Source organism: Dipteris shenzhenensis, chromosome 6, assembly GCF_047967505.1.
Source record: "Dipteris shenzhenensis isolate YYH24624 ecotype China chromosome 6, Dip_SZ_1.0, whole genome shotgun sequence".
Lineage (NCBI taxonomy): Eukaryota > Viridiplantae > Streptophyta > Polypodiopsida > Gleicheniales > Dipteridaceae > Dipteris > Dipteris shenzhenensis.
In genome coordinates this window covers 21,381,282-21,395,442 of record NC_141601.1, presented here as the reverse complement: position 1 = coordinate 21,395,442, position 14,161 = coordinate 21,381,282, and the positions used below count along the sequence as shown (strand labels likewise).

At 43.7% G+C, this 14,161-nt stretch overlaps 1 pseudogene; it reads left to right on the top strand.

Moving 5' to 3' along the window:
• Positions 1-1,209: 1,209 nt before the first annotated feature.
• LOC147900922 (G-type lectin S-receptor-like serine/threonine-protein kinase At2g19130 pseudogene) lies at positions 1,210-3,903 on the top strand (annotated as a pseudogene).
• Positions 3,904-14,161: the final 10,258 nt, after the last annotated feature.

Sequence of the window (14,161 nt, the reverse complement as noted above, 5' to 3'; positions counted from 1 at the left end):
CCAAAAGTTGAATTAAAATACCCCTCCTTTTGAATCCACGTGGTACACTAAAATTTTGGGAGGTGAACCCCCCGAGAAAAAATTACCCTCCTTGCCCCATCTACTTTGATAGCCGACCTTTACCCCATGTAAAAGTAACTCGCTTTCACATTGGGTAAAGGCCTCCCCATGGCCTCTACCTACTCCATGGCAACACATCACCAACTATCTAGTAAAACACCATCCACAAAGATGACTTAATCTATTAAGTAATTTGTCTTATTACATGATAGCAAATTAAACTAAGCTCATTCAAAGGAATTAATTCGATTAAGCTATCAATTCAATTAGTTCATTGCTTCCTCTCCCACTATGCGTTTTGATGTCCCTACCTACCTCTATGTCTGCGCCTCTTCCTATTCACCCTCCCTACCTTGCTTCTCCATCCCTCGCCTCTCAACTTCTCCCTCCCGTCCCTTGTCCCTCCTCGACCTCGCCTCTCTATTGCACTCCCAAAACTCTCTAACTACTCCACCCTCTGTCTCCTCTCCCTCAACCCACCTCTCTCTCTCTACCCTCTCTCCCTTCTGCCTCCCCTTCCCTCTTCCCGTAGCCCCGCATGCTTCCCTTTAGTTGATGTAAACATTTGGAACACTTTGATTTTCGAGGTGACACGTGGTGCCTTGGACTCGTCCCTTACGAAAATTGTACCTTCTATTAATCATTTCACAAAAGCTTACGTTAATTAGCCCCCGCACCAACGGAAAGTCAACTACTTAACTAATACGGGGTTTTTTCTTGATCGGGGCCCTATAAACGCCCACGTTTTGAACGGGAAGAAGGAAATGGCTGAACACACGCCACATGGCGATATTTGCAGTAACCCTGTGTTACGTCTAGTGGAAAATGCACCAGCGACAAAGTCGGGTTTCAACAGATGTCAAATTGAAGCACTCACTTCAGCGGATATGCACTAGAGTCCGTGGGAATCACGGATAGTTGAATTGATTTTGCGTCGACTTTGGATGCAGTACCCGCGCATCTGGGCCAGAAAGGTCGATTCCAGGTTGCCGGGTTTGAAATGTATATCGTATGCCACCCCGCCCAGACTGATAAAATCGTCAGGGTAGCTTTCAGTGCTAATCCTCTGCATGATTTGAGATAGAACCGCAGTACATTGAGTTCTATATATATCTTTGTGAAACGTTCGGAGACGAGCATCCATCTCTAATGGGTCAAGGAATTTTATCATGCCAGTATATTAGAATTCCTAGCGTGCAATCCTCTCAGCTTTCCCTGCTGAGCTTGAGCTTTCTGATCATTCCATTGCTTTGTTCTCCCAATCAGCCCGCCAACTCCACACAATATCTTCTGCGCATAGGCTCCACTCTTTCCGTTCACGAGACCCTTCTCTCTACAAATGGGCGCTTTGCAGTTGGGCTGTTCTCCCCACTAGGCTCTGGAGGTTCCGTCTATCTTGGCATCCGGTACGCACAAGTGCCGGATCAAGTTGTCGTGTGGATCGCCAACAGGGAACAACCAGCAAGTAGCAATTCTTCTTGGTCTTTATCCGTCCACGGGGAGCTGCAACTCCTAGATGCCGGACGACCCGTATGGTCTAGCGGCACGTCTGGGCTGGGCGTGGACTCTGCCTCATTGCAAGATACCGGCAACTTGATCTTGATAACCGCGAACTCCACTTCTGTTTGGGAAAGCTTCCAACACCCTTCCACCAACCTATGGTTACCACATATGAGATTGAAGCCGGGATATAAACTTCAATCTTGGAGGAGCTCGGCAAATCCTGCCGTAGGGATATACGCTATCGAAATGCATGCATTCGACTTTGGCTTGGTTTGGAATAACTCTCGGCAATACTGGGACAGTGGGCAGTGGACGGGGCAAGGGTTCGAAGGACTTCCGGCTTTGATCAACGGCTCTGTCTACAACATCGACTTTAATGCTACAACTGGATTCGAATATTATCCCAGTAAGAAGCTTTCTAATCAATTTCTTTCCTTCGCGTGGATTCGAGTGGACGGAACACTGGAATCCCGAAGCTGGGATAACGTAACTCGACGCTGGTTGACTTACTGGTCTGTACCTACGCATCAGTGTGATGTGTATGGTGTCTGTGGCCCAAAGAGCGCATGCAACGACAACCAATCTCCTCTTTGCACTTGCCTGCCGGGTTACAAACCTGTTCATCCTCAGGATTGGCTTGCACAAAGATGGTCCGGTGGGTGCGAGATCAGTCCTGCTCGTCATTCAACACGAAAATGGATCCGAGTAATATCTATCGTTGCAACATTGTTTGGCGCTTCGCTGCTTCTTCTTGCCGTTGCAGCTGCTTTCAGCTTCATCCGACGATCTCGAATCCGAAATGTCCTTACTACTGGAGGGTCGATAATGTTCTCCTATAGGGAATTACGGTTGATCACCAAGAAATTCAAGGAGCAGATAGGAAGCGGCGCATTCGGAACGGTTTTCAAAGGTGCTTTACCGGATGGTACGCAAGTGGCCGTGAAGAAACTAGAGCGACCAGAGCAGGGAGAGAAGCAATTTCTTGCTGAGATGCGTACAATTGGCAGGATTCAGCATGTAAATCTGGTGAGGTTGGTCGGTTTCTGCTGTGAGGGCACGCACCGTCTCTTGGTGTACGAGTACGTGACTAGGGGGTCCCTGGATGCCCTCCTATTCATGCAGGATTCAGATAGCGAGATGGAAAGAGGGGTGCTCGATTGGAGCACGCGCTTCAACATTGCCCTTGGCATCGCCCGGGCCATGACGTACCTGCATGAGGAATGCCAAAGCTGCATCATCCATCTAGATATCAAACCGGGGAACATTCTAGTGGACGAGAGCTTCTGCCCAAAGCTCTCTGACTTCGGGCTGGCAAAGCTGATGGGCAGAGAGTTCAGCCGAGCGCTGACGACGATGAGGGGGACGAGGGGGTATCTGGCACCAGAGTGGCTAGAGGGATCGCCCATAACAGCCAAAGCTGATGTATACAGCTATGGGATGACGCTCCTAGAGATCATAAGCGGGAGGAGGAACATCGACAGGAGGGTGGAAGGTTTGGAGAAGCTCTTCTTTCCGGTGTGGGCAGCGAAACAAGTAAGGAAGAATGAGGTGATGAGGGTGGTTGATGAGAGGCTAGCAGGGGACGAGGGGGTCGAGGAGGAGCAGGTAAGGAGGATGGTGTATGCAGCGTTGTGGTGTGTACAAGACTCGGAAGAGATGCGGCCATCTATGAGCAAGGTAGTGCAGATGCTGGAGGGGAACGTGAACCTGGATGCTTGCTTCGCCTTCGTCCCTCCCATACCTCAATTTCTGCAACTGCTGGAAGAAGATCAGTCGAGCATTGCTTCTAATGCTCCTTCTCTGCAAATGCTGGAAGAAGATCGGTAGACAACACGTTTGTAACTTAGTAGAGCCATGCTTCTTAATATCATTGTACCTAGAATCTGCTTTGTTAAGTCACAGCTGTAAGCAAGCAGCTCCTAGGTTTCTGCAAATGCTGGCAGAAGATCAGTAGACCAATACTTCTGTAACTTAGTATCTAGAGCACTACTTCTAACATCATAGCTTGTTTAAATCACCCACGAACCTGCACATTATTCACATTATTGTACCTATAAATATGCTTTGTTAAGCCATAGGTGTACGCATGCAACTCCTAATACTTCTATCACTAATTTATGGACCACTGAGTCTAACATCATAGCTTGAGTCTAACATCATAGCCTGCTTAATGCAACCTGCAAATTGTTCTACCTAGAATGTGCTCTGTTAAGCCACGGGTGTAAGCATCCTCCTACATGTCTGCAAATGAGCTGATAGAGCAATACTTCTAGCATGTAGCATCATAGCTTGCATAGATCAACACCAAATAATTCGTGAATCAAATGCTCGAGTAAAATATTGTACCTAGAATCTACTTTGTTAAGCCATAGGTTTAAGCATGCTCGTAATAATTTATAGCTTATCTATTTAATCCTCATAAATTAATAGTCTATCTATTTAACTACCAATAGTCTATCTATTTAACTACAAGAGAATATCTAAGCAATATCCTTTAGCTTTGTATCTATTTATCATAGCTAGAGGATTACTCATCTCCATTAAGAATTGAAGCAACAAGCATTTTGAGAAATCACTGATTAAAAACCCTATATACCATGTATGTTCAAGGGACATACCTCTTATCTCTAAATCACAAGGCTTTAAAATGAGTTCTTTAAACTTTTGATTTTTCCCAATGTCCCAATTTAAAAATCCCTTTGGTAACTATATTTCTATAAAATTTAATAGTTTTTTGCTATTTAGAATTTGAGGATAAGCATCTATCAACTTCTCTCTCTCTTCATCCTATTTCAAGATTTCGTATAAATATAAGATCTTGTCTCAAGGTTTCGTGTCATAATGGTATCCAATATTAATTATGAACTCAAATAGCATTGACTTACCGATAATCCATCACCACGTGCAACACCAACGGTGGGTACTGGTTCGGGCTCCTTCCCATACATCCGCAAGTGGCGCATCATAATACAATGTTGATGCCGTACTTCTCGCTTGCAATGAGTGCAATGACAATACAACCTCTCTGTAACCCACTCTGTGCTCTCGAGCATTGGCGCATCATCTGATGAGCTTCCACTCATCTCTTCCATCTCCAAAATCACAACATGAGTTGCAAGGAAATCTATTAAGATCCAAAAAATAGCCACGCATGAGCTTCTTTTCTCTTTTCTAATAATATATAGTGATGCTTTGTCTTGTTCCGTTACTATATAGTGACACTTTATCATGTTCCATCACTATATAGCGACGCTTTTTGGATATAAGTGTCGCTACATAGCGATTAACCAGCATCGCTATGTAGTGACGCTGGGGGCTTAAACCCGAAACCCCGCACGATGCTAGTTTCTCTAGCATCTCTATTGTAGGAAAAGCAAAAATCTCTCCTTCCACCTTATATTTGACAACCTTGTTTTCCTCCTCTCTATTCCCCACTCCTCACCACTACTCAGCTCCTCTCCTAACACTTGTGCTCCTTCTCCACCCTTCTTCCTCTTTGCTTGTGTGAAAAGAAGTTTTTCAAGAAGGTGAGTCTCTTTAAGCAATGTAGGTTCGTTTTTTGTGAGATTTTGTTTTGTGAGTGTTGAAGCATGTTTCTTCTTGTATTGCTAAGGCTATGTGCTAGTTTTCATGCTTGATTTTCAAGGGTTAAAGACACAAAACGAGATTTTGTGAAAGAAAGAAGACTCACCTCTTCTCTTTTTGGTATTTCTCTTCCTCCTCTTTCTCCTTGTTTGTAGGCTTATGCTTTCTCCTTGTTTGTAGGCTTATGCTTGTCTCCTCAATCCAATCCCTTTGAGAAGCTGCTTCTCTAAACTCCTCCTTTCTCTAACTAGTTATTTGAAAAATGGTATGTTTCCTCTCTTTTGTAGGGTCAGTCCACAAAACACCGAGCGGGACTATTCCAAGTAAGAAAGTCCTTTCTCTTTTTTCCTTTTGTTATTTTTGTTATTTGCATTGGCCTGCAGCTAGCGCCTTATGTAGTGATGGGCGTAGGAACCCTCTCTTTCCCTCTCTTCCCCTATTCCCTCTTCTTTCCCTCTCTTCCTCTCTTCCTTCCCTTCTTTTTCCCTCTTCTTTATCCCCTCTTTCAATCTCTTTTCCCCCTCTTCGTCCTTTCCTTCTCTTCTTTTTCCCCTCTTTCAATCTCTTTTCCCCTCTTCCTTCTCTTATGTTTATGCTCTTTTTCCCTCTTCTTTTTCTCCTCTTTCAATCTCTTTTCCTCTTTTCCCCTCTCTTTCCCCTCTCTCAATCTCTTTTCATAAGCATATGTATAAATGCATATGCTTATGCATGAGCATATGCTCATATGCTTATGCATGAGCATATGCTCATATGCTCATGCATAAGCACAAGCTTATGCTTTCTCTCTTTTTCTTTTATGCTCATATGCTCATGCATAAGCATAAGCATATCCTTTCTTTCCTTTTCTCTTATGCTTATGCTCTTTTACCCTCTTGCTTCTCTTATGCGTATGCTTATGCATGAGCATATGTCTCCTTCTCCTTCTCCTTCTCCTTCTCCTCTTTTCCTCTTTTTCTCTCTCTTTCTCCCCCTCTTTTCCCTCTTTCGATCTCTTTTCATAAGTATATGTATTTGCCTATGCTTAAGTTTTCTCTCTTTTTCTTTTATGCTCATATGCTCATGCATAAGCATAAGCATATGCTTTCTTTCCGTATCTCTTATGCTTATGCTCTTTTTCCCTCTTCCTTCTCTTATGCTTATGCTTATGCATGAGCATATGTGTCCCTCTCTTATGCCTATGCCTATGCCTATGCATGTCCTTCTCCTTCTTCTTCTCCTTCTCCTTTCTTTCTCTTCTTTTTTCCTCTCTTTTTCTCTTTTTTTCATAAGCATATGCCTATGCCTATGCCTATGCATATGCATGTCCTTCTCCTTCTCCTTTCTTTCTCTTCTTTTTTCCTCTCTTTTTCTCTTCTTTTCATAAGCATATACCTATGCCTATGCCTATGCTTATGCTTATGCATGAGCATATGCTCATATGCTTTCTCAATGCATTCTCTTATGCTTTGTCAATGTATTATCATATTCTTTCTCAATATATTCTCTTGTTTGTGTCTACGTTAGACATGCAATCACGTCGCACGTCCGACGAGTATGAAAACCCTCGTAGGAGGAGACATCATGATCTCTATTCTCCAGAGGACTTTGATTCCCCTAAGGTGACACCTCAGGGGCCTACCCCTGGCCTGACTCCTCTCGGACGTAGCACTGCGACTACCCCTCGGGGAACTCCTTTGCTAGTAGCCCATGGCTTTGTCAAGAGTCTCGATGAGTTTCTGGCACAGATGACCGATGAGGAGGCAGTGAGATTCTTCTCTCTGCTATCCCAGAGGACCTCAACAATTCCCTCTCCTACACTGACAGCTAGACCTACTACCCAGCCATCCCATCGTGCCCCTTCGACTGAGGGGTCATCACCTGGGCGTGCCCATCGTAAGGGAAGGAGGGGTCGCTTATGTTGTGCTGACTTGGGAGATGTAGACAAGTCAGCACACTCACATCCCTACAAGTCTCCACTTGGTCCTAAGACGCAATACCAGTCAGTTCCCTTGCCCTCTCCTACTCCCACTACTACTCCTCGCTCCGGAAGCACTCGCTCAAACACCACTCGCTCTGACTCTACCATTACCATGAGTACTCCTTACCTAGTCAAGGACCTGTCCTATCAAATCACAGCTACTAGAGAGATAATAGAAGATAAAAAGGGCAAAGTAGTGATGGCCACCATGAGGCGATTGATGAGCCACCACTTTAGGAGCGGCATTGCTACTGATTGGTGGTATCAAGATGACCAAAAGAAGCAGGCGATCATCGATGAATTGAAAGCAAAGCATCCTAACCCCCCAAATCGGGAGTTCAATGAGAATTACATGCTAGAGCGCATGGGTTTGGTCTTGAAGCATCGTAGATCAACCTTGCGTACTTCCATCACAAAGGGGAGGGCTAAACCCAGTTGGGCAGACAAAGCTGATTGGAAGTTTTTCAAGAAGCAAAACAGGGACCATTCCGAAATGTTCGAGGGTCAAAGGAGGGCTACGAGGAGACGATTAGATGCCATAGGTACTTCGCACTTTGGTGCAGGCGAACGATTGGCATTCGAGGCAACCGTGGTAAGTCTACTTCTTCTCATTTAATGTAAATTGTTCATTTTTTTTTACTACATATTACATGCACTTTATGTGAAGATAGTGGGAGAGAGGGAAGGAGTCTCACTTGCAGCTTTCTCACATACACAATGGGGGAATACACACAAAGGTGGAGGCTGAAAACAGTTTTCCTCTTCTTAGTTGTGTAAGCCAAAAGAACTCTAGTACAAAGAAATAGAAGAACCCTATATGTGGGTCTCAAACCAAACTCAACTAACTAAGGTGGCATACTAACTGAGCCACGAACTAGTGTAGATAAGGATAGCTATCATCCAGCTATTATTCGTGGGCGGTGTACCAACCGCATCTGTAGCTAACAAGTCGGTGACATAAATGCACAATGGTCACGCTGGCATATCGCGAGTGAAGCTCGATATCTCAACACTCCCCCTCGAGCTCAAACTCAATTCCTGCACACCAAGCAGGTCTCTGAACTTGCGCAGCTTCTCTGCGCCCAATGCCTTCGTGAATATGTCAGCTACCTGATCCTCTGTGCTGACATAAACTAGATCAATAAGACCTACTAAAACCTTCTCCCGCACATAGTGATAATGCACCTCAATGTGCTTTGTTCTAGCATGATAGACTGGGTTATTTGCCAAGTGTATACTGCTCATGTTTCACAATAAATGACAACTGGCCCATCTGTAGACTGATGCATATCATAGAGTAGCTTATGCAACCAAGCTACCTCACATGCAGCCATTGCTGCACCCCTGTACTCAGCCTCTGTGCTCGACAAGGCAATTGTAGGCTGTTTCTTGCTGCTCCAAGTGACTGCAGCACTCCCAAAAGAGAACACATATCCACTGGTAGATCGTCTATCAGAAATACTACCAGCCCAATCAGCATCAGTGTATCCATGCAACTGTATTTGAACCCCAGCCTCATAAAATAGTCCATACTGCAATGTGGACTTCACATACCTAAGTATGCGTCTAGCCGCATCCAAATGCGGTTTCCTTGGAGCCTGCATAAACTGACTTACCAACCCAACAGCATAGCTCAAATCTGGCCTGGTAATAGTCATGTAAATCAAACTTCCTACTATGCGTCTGTACATAGTAGGGTCTTCCAGAAGCTCACCTGCATCTGCGCTCAGCTTCACATTCTGCTCCAAAGGAACTGAAATAGGCTTACAGCCTGTCATCCCACAGCATGTCTAGTCCATACTGCCTCTGCAAGAGCTGTATCCCACTTGGTGATCTAATCACCTCAATGCCCAAGAAATAACGCAGCTCTCCCAAATCCTTCATCTCAAACTTCTGCCTCAATAGCATTTTCACATGAAGGATATCTTCATCACTATCACCTGTGATGATCAAATCATCAACATAAATGACAAGCAGCATAATCCCTTTCTCTGTTTTTCTCACATAGAGTGAGAAATCTGCCTTGGAAATCTGAAAGCCAATAGTGACAAGATACTGTCCTATCTTGTCAGACCATGCTCTAGGTGCTTGCTTCAAACAAGGCTTTCTTCAACCTGCAAACAAACTCAGGATGAATAGCATGAACATAACCTGTTGGTTGCTCCATAAAGACCTCTTCTTGCAAATCATCATGCAAGAAGGCATTCTTTACATCCATCTGATGTAAAGACCATCCCTTTGATGCAGCCATAGCAATGGCTGCTCTTACAGTTGCCATCCTTGCAACCGGGCTGAAAGTTTCTTCATAATCAATGCCATATTCTGTGCATACCCCTTGACAACTAATCTTGCCTTGTATCTATTCACAGAACCATCTGCATTGTGCTTGATCTTATAAACCCACTTACAGCCAATTGCATTCTTGTCTTTAGGCAAAGGCACCAATTCCCATGTAGCATTTGCATCCAAGGCATCCATTTCTTCATCCATGGCTTTCTCCCATTTTTCATTTCCCATGGCTTGCTCAAAAGAAGTGGGTTCTAGTTCCTGTATCACTTTGACCATATAGGCATAGTGAATGGCTGTAAATCCATCATATTTCAGCCTATCCACAGGATACCTAACCCTGGTAGACCTGCGCAAAATAGGCTCACTTCTAGGTGCTCTCAAAACATCCTTGGTCTTCGTTACTCCAGGTGTAACAACAGAAGGAATACCCAACTCATCATCAATGCTCTGCTCTGAGCCACTGGATTCACCATCCACATAAGAGTGACCTGCATTCACATCAAACATGGGCTGATCTAACTTCTCTTTTTCTTTTCGTGATACCTGTGTACCACTATCTGCATTGCTTTGAGGAGATTCTCCTGATCTCAATCTACCTGTCCATGGCGAAGTATGTGAACCACTGCTAGAGGACACTACAGGTCCACTGATATTTTGTGATTGCTGCTGTAAATTTTGTGCAGCATTACCATTTTGTGCATCTACATCAATCATCACATTTACTGGTTTATACCAGCTGCTCATCTCATCAAAAACAACATCTCTGCTCACTGTGAACTTACGTGTAGAAGGGTTATAGCATCTATACCCTTTCTGCTGTAGAGAATAACCAATAAAGATGCACTTCTCAGCCTTTGGATCCAACTTGGACCTCAACGCATCTGGCACATGAACATAGGCAATGCAACCAAAAATTTTCAAATGAGAAATGTCTGGTTTCCTACCAGTATACATCTCCTCTGGCATCATGCCATGTATTGCTGCAGTGGGAGTCCTGTTCATTATATAAACTGCTGTAGCAACTGCTTCAACCCAATAATAATCTGGTAGATCTTTTTCATTTAGCATGGCCCGAGATACCTCTCCAATATGCCTGTTTTTCCTTTCTGCAATTCCATTTTGCTGTGGGGTATGACTACATGAATATTGCTGCTTTATGCCATGCTCCTGCAGGAACCTTGCAAACTCATTTGAGAGGTACTCTCCCCCTCCATCTGACCTTAGGCATTTTATTTGCAGGCCTGTTTCTTTTTCAACCATAGCTTTAAAAGCTTTGAAGTTCCCAAACACTTCACTTTTCTTTTTCATAAAATACACCCAAAGTTTTCTGCTGAAGTCATCAATAAATGTGACAAAATAGTGACAGCCTCCAATAGATGCAGCTTTAGTAGTCCACACATCAGAGTGGATTAATTCCAATGGCTTTTTACTCTCTTGAACATGCTTAGGAAATGGTTTCCTTGCCTGTTTTCCAAATTGATGGGCTTCACACACCTTATGCATTTCTGCAACCTTGAATTTAGGCAATCCTGCAACAATATTTTGGGCCTGCATTGATTTAAGTCGCTGTACATTAACATGACCAATGCGTTTATGCCAGATATCAATATCTACAACTACATTGGTCCCATGTGCAAACATTGCTGCACTCAATTCAGGCATGTCTGCCGCATCCAACGTAAACATCCTGCTTTTCTTCTTTGCTTTTGCTATCAAGCGAGCATTATTTTTCATATCCTCAACAAAACATCCATGAGGATTGAATCTGACCTGCAAGCCTTGCTCAACCATTTGACCAATAAAAACCAGGTTCTTGGTGATGTTCGAGACATGAAATACATCAAACAAGTATTTCTTTTTCCCATCCTGCATAGACAAAGGAATTTTGCCAATCTGCACAATAGGATGTGCAGTATCATCACCAGTCTCCACAAATCCTGGTTTTTCCATTTTCCTTGCATCCTGCATCCATTCAGCATGACTTGTCATGTGGTTTGATGCACCTGAGTCAACATACCACACATCATTGCTTTCTTCTGCACTTGTCACTGAATTTGTCATATGTTGTACCATAAACAAATGTTCATTTCTGTCATCACCCTGTCTACTAGAGGATGCATAATTGCCTTGCTGCAATTTTCCATTCATAATGTCATTCTACTTTTTGTAGCAGCAGTCTTTAGCCATATGCCCCATTTTACCACAGTAGTAGCATTCAACATTGCTGTTTGCATTTTGGCCTCTCTGCCATCCACCATGACCTCTTTGGCTCCCACTGCCTCTAGAGTTACCACGTCCTCCTGCATAGGACTGGTTTTCTTGAGTTTGCTGCATATTCTGATTTCTACCACGGCCTCCAGATCGGCCTCCTCTACCTCTGCCTCTACCCCTTCCAGCATTTGAGTAGAAGACAGTTTCTTTTCAGGTTCCTCCTGAAGAAGATGCACCACCATTTCTCTGCTCTTCAGAAATTAGAAGAGCAATCAACTCCTCAAAATCAGGAAATTTTTCACGGACGGCAATGGATGTCCGGAACTGTGCATAATCCTTTCCTAGACCATTCAAGGTCACAGAAACTAAATCATCATCATCCACTGGCGACCCAATGGAAGCAAGTGCATCTGCAATTTTCTTCACCTTCATGTGGTAGTCATTGATGCTCATATTTTCTCTCTGCACATTGTGCAGCTCCTGCTTGAGCTGCATTTTCCTGGCCTGCGTATTTGTGCTGTACATTTTAGCCAAAGTATCCCATGCTACCTTTGGCGTACTTGCATCCTGAATATGCACAATCATTGAATCTGAAATAATGATAGACAGCCAGTACATAACTTTTCTGGCTCTCTCATGCCATCCTTTAAATGCCTGCATTTCCTGTTGATTGGGAACATTAGGAAGAACTGGTTCTTCTTCATTTCCTATAATGAACTCCCAGTAGCCTTTTCCCATAAGGAAATTCGTCATTCTAAACTTCCATGCTTGGAAGTTGTTCTTGTCAAGCTTTTCAGTGACAATCTGTGAAAGAGAATCAGACGCCATTACAGAACACTGCAAAAAATTCTGTCACTGCAAAAAACACAGCTTCTGGCTCACAAGGGCAAATCTGCAAACCTGATGAAAGTGGTTTTTGACCACACAGTCACTTCCTAGTGATGATTTTGCATCAACAGGCAATAAGGATGATTCTGTAACTCCCAATATCTCTGCACACAGGCATACGATGCAATTTCTGCGGCAACTTTTCACCAACCTACAGAACAGTGGTCGCACAGCAAAAACAAGGCCTTTTTCTGAGTGCCTGCGGAGAACTTCCGCCTCCAAAATGGGCCCTGAAATGACCTCGAATCAGAAAAATAAAGTCACCAAGGGCTTCGCCCATTCCCACAGCATATAATGCCCTCTCGCCACACCGCGAAGGGCGTCTCAATCTGAGACAGTGCACTCTTGCACTTCCGGCTGTGCTACCTGCAGAGATTTGCTCCCAAACTCGAAAAAGGAAAGCGACACTAGTCCTCTTACCAGGACACTGTGAACTTGGTTTGCTTTCTTGAGCTCCTTACCACGAACAAGGCTCTGATACCATGTGAAGATAGTGGGAGAGAGGGAAGGAGTCTCACTTGCAGCTTTCTCACATACACAATGGGGGAATACACACAAAGGTGGAGGCTAAAAACAGTTTTCCTCTTCTTAGTTGTGTAAGCCAAAAGAACTCTAGTACAAAGAAATAGAAGAACCCTATATGTGGGTCTCAAACCAAACTCAACTAACTAAGGTGGCATACTAACTGAGCCACGAACTAGTGTAGATAAGGATAGCTGTCATCCAGCTATTATTCATGGGTGGTGTACCAACCGCATCTGTAGCTAACAAGTCGGTGACATAAATGCACAATGGTCACCCTGGCATGAGCTCGATATCTCAACACTTTCTCTAACTCTCATAAATTGGGTCCACGTCAAGCTGTGATGGGTCACCTTCCTACAGATGCAGAGACAAGACACGTGTTTCTCATAAAAACAAAGCCGTGGTTTATTGAGCAGGAGGCAATGGGAGTGACGGTCGATTAGGCTAAGGTGGCTACTCACACGGTATAAGTCTACTCCTACTTGTGATCTCACTTTTTAAATTGTTTTATTCTTTAATTTCCAATTAATATGGTTTCACTCTTAGAGTCAAAGCTTGAGCGTCCCATCATCGGAGGCGAGTGGTGACGAGGGCCAGGGATCAGGTGCAGCTCACGAGGGTCAGGGATCAACTGCAACTCACGAGGGCCAAGGATTAAGCCAACAAGACGAGGACGAGAAGGACGACGATGATTCGAATGAGCAGTAGTAGTAGTTTGCATATACTTCGCCATGTATATCCTTTTGTATATCGGCTCATTTGAGCAATTTTGTATCACCCTTTTCGAAGGGTAATTTTGAAACAAACTATGTTGTATATCTTCGACATGTATATGCTTCTGCCACTCGATCAGTTCATTTGAGCGATTTTGTATCACCCTTTTTGCATGGAAAATTTTGTAATAAAAAACTTTTTTTTATAATTAGTAAAAAGAAAACATTAGCGGGGCAAAACAGGGCTTGATGTGGCCTTGTTTAGCCCCACTAATTTTTTTTTTAGTTCTATTAATCGTTGCTATATAGCGACATTGACCAGTGTCGTTATACAGCAACATTTACTAGTATCACTATATAGCGACATTTATTAGAGTCGCTATATAGCGACGCTTCTATAGCAACCGTTCTTTTTTTATGCTTATAATGA